At 37.0% G+C, this 9,682-nt stretch overlaps 1 long non-coding RNA gene across 3 annotated transcripts in view; it reads left to right on the top strand.

The window, feature by feature from the left end:
* Nucleotides 1-9,682, top strand: part of LOC115288137 — a 294,944-nt gene that overhangs the window by 71,564 nt on the left and 213,698 nt on the right. For all 3 annotated transcript variants that reach the window (XR_003906826.1, XR_003906825.1, XR_003906824.1), the window contains exon 2: nucleotides 6,706-6,833. This is a non-coding gene — a long non-coding RNA (uncharacterized LOC115288137). The remainder of the gene's footprint in view (nucleotides 1-6,705; nucleotides 6,834-9,682) is intronic.

Raw genomic sequence — 9,682 nt, 5'->3', positions numbered from 1 at the left:
ACATTTTCACAATGTTTATTCTTCCGATCCATGAACAGGGAATGCTTTTCCATTTCTTGGTGTCTTCTTCAATCTCTTTCATAAGTTTCCTATAGTTTTCGTCATATAGGTCTTTTACATCCTTGGTTAGGTTTACTCCTAGGTATTTGATAGTTTTTCGTGCAATCATGAATGGGATCAGTTTCTTGATTTCTCTTTCAGCTGCCTCATTTTTGGTGTATAGGAATGCAACTGATTTCCGTACATTGATTTTGTATCCTGCAACTTTACTGAATTCATTAATCAGTTCTAGAAGGCTTCTGGTGGACTCAATTGGGTTTTCCATGTAGAGTATCATGTCATCTGCGAAAAGTGAAAGTTTGACTTCTTCTTTGCCAATTCTGATTCTGCACCCCTTTAATCACAATCTTTCTTGAACATGGCTTTCCAGAAAAGGGAAGACCCTCAGGAGTAGGCTGGACATTGACCTCCAAAGATAGCAGATATAATCTCTGGAACCTGTGTATGTTACCATATATGGAAGAAGGATCTTTGCAGCTGTGACTAAGTAAAAGATCTTGAAATGGGAGAGTATGCTGGATTTTCTGGGTGGGTCCTAAATCTAATCAGATGTGTCCTAATGAGAGGCAAAGGGAGATCTGAACCAAAAAAGAAGGCTGTGTGAACAGATTAGAGTGATGTAGCCACAAACCAATGAATGCCAGCAGCCACTAGAAATGGGAAAAGGCAAGAATAGATTCTCCCCTAGAACCTCTGGGGGACTCTCAGGGAGATGATGGCTCAGTGCCACTCAGTTTGAACTTCTGGCCTCTAGAATTGTGGGAGAAGAAATGCCTGTTGTTTTAAACTGCAGCATTCATGGTGCTTTGTTACAGCCACCATTGGAAACTAACACAGCCGCCGGATTGTTCCTTCAAATGACTCCCAATATCTCTGTTAAGTACTCGATGAAAAAACAAAGGGTCTCTAGTAGAATTTCTCCACCTCATCCAGTGTTCTATTTACTTGATCTTCAGGAGAAAACTGAAATGTTTATTGGTTTTCTGTATCATATTTGCTCTTGATTTGTTATAAGCTAAAAAGTGGAAGGGGATTGTTGATTCATTCTGTGAAATACCCAACCTAATGCACTCTATGCTGTTTTTAATGGCAAAGAACATATGGAACACTTTAAAGGAGAAGGAATTATGAGAATAGCAGTTTTAATAAAAATCTCTCCTTTTTCATTAACTATGAATTAGTATTAGGATGCCTTGCTAGTCAGAGTGGCAAATGAGAAGTAAGCAAGGTTATGTTTTTAGTACAGGAAGCAGAAGAGAGGGATAATGTATTCTATCAATTCTCATTCTATGACATTCAGAGTTTTCTGACTATCAATGCAGTCTCTTCCTGCAGATAAGTGCACTTTAGCTTTTTATTATATTTAGGGTTTACTTACATCCTTGTAATGATCAAATTTATCTTAAATTTGTGTTTATGCTTTGGGATACAGATCTTTGAAACAGTTCATCTGCATCCCAAAGATTTGGTTAGTGTCTTAATTACTAAAGAAGATAGATATATTGGCATTTCTAAATTAGGATATAATTTCATCTTTTTTCTGTTTAAAATGCTTTCAGTTGGTAAAATTGGTAATAATTTGACTTTTTTTATACACCTAAATCAATTTAGAAGAATAGGAAAAGTCAAAGAATATGTAGTCAATATACACGACAATATTAAAAATCAGTTCATTTTGACATCAACATTGAAAATTTATATTATCAGCAAATAAGACATGTTATTTTTCTCAAATCTGGGTTTGATAAGTGACCACATACATTACTCTGGGTGAATCCCTCCCAGTGTGAATTCTCACTCTTGTAGGAAGGGAGCCATTGGTTTATAGTGCATTTAGAGTGGCTTTACCACGTGTACAAAAAGTCTTGCATAAAAGAATGTTAACTGCGAATGTTAGGAAATAACCTGAGTGCCTATTAATAGGAACTGGTTAAATATATTATAAATTCATAAAATGGAACATTTCATATGCATTAAAAATTCAGTATCTATACTTAGGGAATGATCCTCAAAACATATTTTTAAGTGAGAAATGGAAGATGGAGAATAGTACATACAGAGTACTACCATTTGTGGGTTTTGTTTTTGTTTTTTAAGTTTATTTATTTATCTTGAGAGAGTGGTGAGAGGGGCAGAGAGAGAGGGAGAGAAAGAATCCCAAGCAGGGTCCATGCTTAGCATGGAGCTCCCTGAGGGGCTCAGTCTCACCACTACGAGATCATGACCTGGGCTGACGTCAAGAGTCACTTGCTTAACCTACTGAGCCACATAGGCACCCCTACCATTTGTGTTTTTAATTAACATTTTTTTTACTTTTCTGTGGTAGTGGGCAGCTTAGTTGGTTAAGCATCTGACTCTTGGTTTCAGTCAGGTCATGACCTCATGGTTTGTGAGTTCACGCCCCACATCAGGCTCCATGCTGTCAGTGAGGAGCCTCCTTGGGATTTACTCCCTCCCCGTCTTTCTCTGCCCCTCCCCCACCCTCTCTCTCAAAATAAATAAATACACTTAATTTTTTAAAAATTTTACTTTTCATCTTGAAATAATTCATACTTGTATACAGTAGCAAAAATGGTACAAAAAAGTCCTGTTTACCTTTATTCAGTTCTCCCAAAAGTTAACACCTTATGTAACTATAGTACAATGATCAAAACTAGGAAATTAACATTGATGCAATTCTACCAATTAATCTACATATTTCCTTCAAATTCTTTTTCAGTTGTCCCACTAATCCTTGAGCATACTTTCATCTGGGCGGTTCCTCAATTCATTAATCTTTGATTTTTATGACCTTCACACTTTTGTAGAGTATTCACCAGATATTTTGTAGAATGTCTCTCAACTAGGTCTTTCTAAAGTTTCTTTGTGATTAGACTCAATTATAATTTTTTGGCAAGAATATCACAGAAATGGTGTTGTGCACTTCATGGTAAGTATCAGGAGATACATGATGTTGATATGTCTTATTACTGGAGACATCAACTAGAACATGTGGTTAAGATGGTGTCTGGGTTCTTTATTATTATCTTTTCCTTTTATAGGAAAAGAAGGAGAAGGTCTGTAGGTCATTATTATCTTTTCCTTTTAATAAGTATCTTGTGGGGAGTTAATTTGAGACTATATAAATAGTTTGTTCACATCATGCTTTCTTTTCTACTAATTTGAGCATCTGCTGGTGATTTTTGCCTGAATAGTTATTACTGCAGTGTTTTGTATTTTTTAAATTTTTTACTTATCTTTTATTTTTTAGCACAAGAGAGAGTGTGAGTGGGGGAGAGGGGCAGAGGATGAGTGAGAGAGAGAGAGAGAGAGAGAGAGAGAGAGAGAGAGAGAGAGAGAGAGAGCGCACGTGCATAGAGCCTGCTCAGCATGGAGCCCACTGCAGAGCTTGATCCCATGACCCTGGGACCATGACCCGAGGCAAAATTAAGAGTCAGATGCTGAACCAACTGAGCTACCCATGCCCATCATTTGTGTTTTAAAAAGTGATATACACACCTGTGTCTGTCACTGTATAGAAATCTTGGGAATGATTTATCAGAAACTGGAAAAAGTGATTAGCTCTGGGGAAAGAAGTTGGGGAGGAAGGCAGCTACAGACAGCCCAGTCAGGGAGATGTTTTACTGTGTAACCTTTTATGCAATATGAGTTTACCGGGTTCATATCTTACGATTTGGTGAGGGACAGTGATAGTATGAAACCTGTTGACTTAAAAAATAAATATTTTCAAATGACACAAGAAAAAAATTTGCTACAAAAGAAATAAATTTATGGTGAAAAACTCTTGGGAAAGGAGAGAAGCTAACTTCTACTTAACAAAAAGGACTTTGCTGTTTCTTTAAATACAAATCAGGGACTATTCGTTTTTTTTCCCCAAATGTTTATTTCTTTAATTTGGGAGAGACAGAGAGAGTGTGTCTGGGGGGAAGGGCAGAGAGAGGAGAGCAAGAGAATCCCAAGAGCACTGTCATCACAAAGCCTGACATGGGGCTCAAACTCAAGGACCCTGAGATCATGACCTGAGCCGAAATCAAGAGTTGGATACTCAAGTGACTGAGCCACCCCAGCACCCCCAAATCAGGGACTATTTCATTATACTCTCTGAAAGCACAACTACTTGGGTTTGTGATCCAGAACTGTAGCTAGCTGGTTCATTTTATCTTTAAAATATAAAAAGTATTAAAATTTTACCTGTAGTTTGTGATAGATTTTCAAACAAAGTCTACATTTTATAATGTGTCTTTTGGCATAAACATTAAATTCTAAAGAAAAATCAGTTCAGCGAGAGAATCTGCTGAAAGAGAATCTATTGAAAGAAACCATGTTGAGCAAATATAACTAGAATTTTATTTTGAAACATTATATTAATTTTCACAACTAAGAAAAGATAATTTCTTTAAAAATTTCAATACTGAAAACAAACCGAGGGCTGAAGGGGAAGGGGGAGGGGGGAAGGGGTGTGATGGTCATGGAAGGGGGCACTTGTGGGGAGAAACACTGGGTGTTATATGGAAACCAATTTGACAATAAACTATTATAAAAAAATTAAAAAAATAAAACCCTCTTCCAACACCAAAAAAAAAATGTTCAATAGAGGGTTGAACATTGTAAATACCTAATGGGAAAGACAAAATGTGCTTCAGTAATGAAGTACTTATTGAGATAAAATTAGAAATATGGCCAAGAACAGATAAGAATACAAATATTTTAGTAAATAAAAAAATTTCAAGTTATACATAACTATGATTTCCTGATATGAGCATTATTCTAAGAGATGTTTAGGAATTATTCAGAATGTTTTGGAAGCACTGACTCTCCCTGAGCTGCCCTTGTCAAACATGGCATGTCTGTGCTACTTGTAAAGCAGATAGGTTGCCAGTCTTCCCAGCTGGCGAGCACAGTGGGTCACATTGATATTTGTAACATGAAGGTCTATCCCTTTTGTCTTTGGAGGGTCCCTCCTTTAACATGGGAAAGTAGGGAGGAGGCTTAATCTTACAGATCTCTGGAGTATCCACACAGAAGTTTCTTCAGTGCCTTGTGGGATTTCCCACTCCAAGTCCCTCCCTGAACTCTAGTGGTGATATTGCTCATGCTTGTTCTGTTCTCTGCTGTTGTCCATGGGTGAGATGATGCTCCCCTCTCTAGAACCACTGGAGGGAGGGTGAAGGGAATGTGTATGTTTTGTGTGTGTGTGTGTGTGTGTGTGTGTGTGTGTGTGTGTGTGTAATATTACACTAGTTTGTTTCTTTAACTTTCCTGAGACTTGTGTAGGTTAAAATAGCTGTCCAATAGAACTTTCCTCAGTGATGGACATGTTCTCTAGTTGGCACTGTCCAGATATAGTAGTCACTAGCTATAGGTGACTATTGAAATATGGCTGGTACAACTGAGAAACTGAATTTTTAACATTATTGAATTTGAATCAAAATTTAAATGGAGAAAGGGGAACCCTCTTACATTGTTGGTGGGAAAGTAAACTGGTGCAGCCTCTCTGGAGAATAGTATGGAGGTTCCTCATAAAGTGAAAAATAGAACTACCCTATGACCCAGCAATTGCACTATTAGCTATTTATCCATAGGACACAAAAATGCAGATTTGAAGGGGCACATGCATCCCAATGTTTATAGCAGTGTTATCAACAATAGTCAAATTGTGGGAAGAGCCCAAAGGTCCATCAACTGATGGATGGTTAAAAACACACACTATGGAATATTACTTAGCTATCAAAAGGAATGAAATCTTGCCATTAGCAACAATGTGGATAGACTAGAGCATATTATGATGAGTGAAATAAGTCAGAGAAAGATGAATACCATATGATTTCACTCATATGTGGAATTTAAGAAACAAATGATCATAGGGGAAAGGAAGGAAATATGAGGGAATCAAACCATAAGAGACTTTTTACTCTAGAAAACAAACTGAGGGTTGCTGGAGGGGAGGTGGGTGGGAGGTTGGGCTACAGTAGGTGGTGGTTATTAAGTAGAGCACTTGTGGTGAGTACTGAGTGTTGTATGTAAGTGAAGAGTCATTAAATTCTACTCCTGAAAACAATACTACATGTTAAAACTATATGTTAAGTAACTTGAATTTAAATAAAATCTCAGAAGAAAATAGATAGATAGATAGATAGATAGATAGATAGATAGATAGATAGATAAAAAGGGACACCTGGATAGTTCCGTCGGTTGTGTGTCTGACTTTGGCTCAGGTCATGATCTCACAGCTCCTGAATTGAACCCCACGTTTGGCTCTGTGCTTGTTAGCCAATCTCTCAGAGCCTGGAGCCTGCTTTGGATTCTGTGTCTCCCTCTCTCTCTGCCCCTCTCCCCGCACCCCCGTGCTCTGTTTCTCTCTCTCTCTCTCAAAAATAAATAAACATAAATTTAAAAAATAAATAAAAATTTTAAATGATCACACGTGGTGAGTGGTTACTGTATTGGGCAGCTTCTGGAATCTAATTCTTGTCAGCTGTGTGATCTTGAGTAAGTTCCTTAATTGCTCTCTGCCTGATTTTCCTCATCTGAGGAATGGAGATGATTAGGTACCTACTTCATAGGCTTGGTGTGAGGATTAGATGATGTGTGGTTGTCCCCCCGTCACCCACAGGTTCAGTTTCCATTTCCCTTTCTTCATTTCAGGTACCAGCCACCATCTGTGGTGAAAAGTGGGGATTCTCCTTCTGAGGAATCCTGAGGTCAGTAGCAGCCCAAAGCTGCATTGCAATGCTGCGTTGTGTACTCTGCCTCATCTCACATCATCAAAGAAGGTGAGTTCAACACTACAATAAGATATTCAGAGAAGGAGAGACCACATTCACTAATTTTTACTATATTGTATTGTTATAGTTATGTAGTATATATATAACGTGTAACATATAACATATAGTTATATATGTTATATTTTATTGGTTATTGTTAATCTCTTATTGTGTCTAGTTCAAAAATTAAACTTTTTATTGTAGGTATGTATGTATGTATGTATGTATAGGAAAAAACAATATACATAGCGTTTGGTCCTATCCATGGTTTCAGGCATTAACTGATGGTCTTGGAATGTATCTCCTATGGATAAGGGGGGGACTACTGTATGTAGAACAAAATGCTTTTGAACCATTTATGAAAAGGGCTCAGTAACTCTTAGCTGCTATTTATTATACAAATTACATGGCTCCAATCCACTTTATTGGCAGGAATGTCTCTTTCTCTCTCTCTCTGTCTGTGTCTCTCTCTCTCTCTCTCTCTCTCTCTCTTTTTTTTTGAGATTACTGTTGTATTTCTAAGGTTTCCTTTGATGCACAATGTGGACATGAGTTAATGCTTTATTTTTTTAAGATTTTATTTAAGTTTCAGTTAGTTAACATACAGTGTGATATTAGTTTCAGGTGTACAACATAGTGATTCAGCACTGCTAGGTGTTTACTCAAAGGATGCAAAAATGCTAATTCAAAGAAATACATGCACCCAGTGTTTATAGCAGCATTATCTACAATAGCCAAAGTATGGAAGGAGCCCAAGTGTCCATTGTCTGATTGGATAAAGAAGATGTGGTGCGTATATATACAATGTAATATACTCAGCCATCAGAAGAGTGAAATCTTGTCATTTGCAATGAGATGTGGACGGAGCTAGAGCATGTTATGCTAAGCAAAGTCAGTCAGTCAGAGAAAGACAAATACCATATGTTTTCACTCATAGGTGGAATTTAAGAAACTAAAACAGGTGGGCAAAGAGGAAAAAATGAGAGAGGGGGAACCAAGAAACAGACTCTTAACTATAGAGAACAAACTGATGGTTACTAGAGGGGAGAGGGGTGGGAGATCGATTAAATACTGGTATGGAAATGTTAATGCTTTTTAAAAAAGTTTTTATTTATTTTGAGAGAGAGCATGAGAGAGGGCCCGAGAGAGAGAGAGAGAGAGAGAGAGAGAGAGAGAGAGAGAGAGAGAGAATCCCAAGTCCGTTCCGCGCTGTCAGCACAGAGGGGCTTGAACTCATGAAATATGAGATCATGACCTGAGCAGAAATCAAACTTGGACACTTTAGTTAACTGACTGAGGCACCCAGGTGCCCCTAATCAGTTTTTTTTAAAAAGTGGTGATATGTGTGTTTCCACCAAATGTTTTCTGAGGCTTCTTCCTCCAAATGCTCATTTGAACAAAGAAGTAATTAGTAGCTCTTGTTTTATATAAGGGGATAAAAAAAATTCAGTCCTTTGTGATTGCCATTGGCAGAAGCATTTTGAAACTATACATTAGTTTACACCTCTTCAACAATAAAATAAGAAATTAAAAAAAAATTCTGCTTGCAAAGTAACCCTAATAATATAAAAGTGAAGTACATTGAAAGAACATTAATTATCCCTTAATTTTTGGCTTGCTATTTTTTTGAAAATTTCCTCATGTATTTTGATGTTTTGATTTCATTTGTAGTATTCACAATTCCTGGGTTCATGAGGAAGACAAATAAAAGTTAATATTGCTGTTTCAAGTGAAGAACCATTACTAAAGTTAAAAAGTATTGCTTAACCAAAAAGTACATTTATTTAGAGAGGAATATATAGTCAAAGCAGACTATTTCCCATTATAAACCCACTGAAACCTGGGGATTATTAATTAATTGTGATGAGCTGACATAATGTTCAGAAGTCACAGCCCCTGATATGTGACACCACTTTTGTTCATTGTATCGCAAAGACACTTTTCTTCATTGCCGTAGTCATAAGTGACTCAAAAGCAAAATTAGCATTATTAGTTTTATCTATCATTTTAATAGAATGTACTGTTCTATGTGAGTGAACTTTCTAGATAAGTGAAGTTCACCACTTGAAGAACTGATATTCTTTTTCAATAAGATTGTAAGCTTCATGAGGACAGGGACCAAGAGTTACTTACTATATTAAGTATATTTTCTAGTTAAAGTACTTGGGCACAGGCACTTAAAATATACCTTTATGACTTTTACATAGTTTATTTTTTACAGCCTCATTAAAAGTGGCAGGGTTGGGTGAAAGGAGTTGCATTTGCATACTCTGGTACACTTATTTGTTTATATGTTTTCATGCTTTTGTAGACACTTAGCTTCTGTTTAGTTCACCTCTGTATCCTTGGCAACAGTCACGGTGCCAGCTCCGTGGCTCTCACTAAGTGTCAAATGGCTTGACCTGAACTACTTGAGAGTTAGAATTTCTCAGTGTGTATTTTCACTGTGACGATTTCTAGCTGAGTGACTTTTTGCCAGTTATTTCCCTTGAGTCTCAAATTTCTCATCTGTAACATAGAAACAGATGCAAAGTTGTTATGAAACTCATATAAGGTGATTCATGTGTGTGCCCATAACACAATGTCTGGCGTATAATAGAACCCAATAAATATGTCCTCTCTTCCCTTCCTTTCTTTACAGGGCAGATATTCTTTGTCCACATTTTATAGATGAAGTAACTGAGGTAGAGAAAAGTTATATGACTTACCAGAGTTCACTTTTACATTTTGGTAAAAGCACCAGAATTGGCCTCTACTTCCTAAACTCCTACCCATGCTTGTGCATGCTGTCTCTTGTGTATTTATTTACAGTCCATAGATAATTATTGGATTTGGGGAGCCAAATGAAGAAATAGATA

Source organism: Suricata suricatta, chromosome 3 (assembly GCF_006229205.1).
Source record: "Suricata suricatta isolate VVHF042 chromosome 3, meerkat_22Aug2017_6uvM2_HiC, whole genome shotgun sequence".
NCBI classification, from domain to species: Eukaryota; Metazoa; Chordata; class Mammalia; order Carnivora; family Herpestidae; genus Suricata; species Suricata suricatta.
Note: the sequence above shows the minus strand (reverse complement) of the source record. Positions and strands in the feature narration are given on the sequence as shown.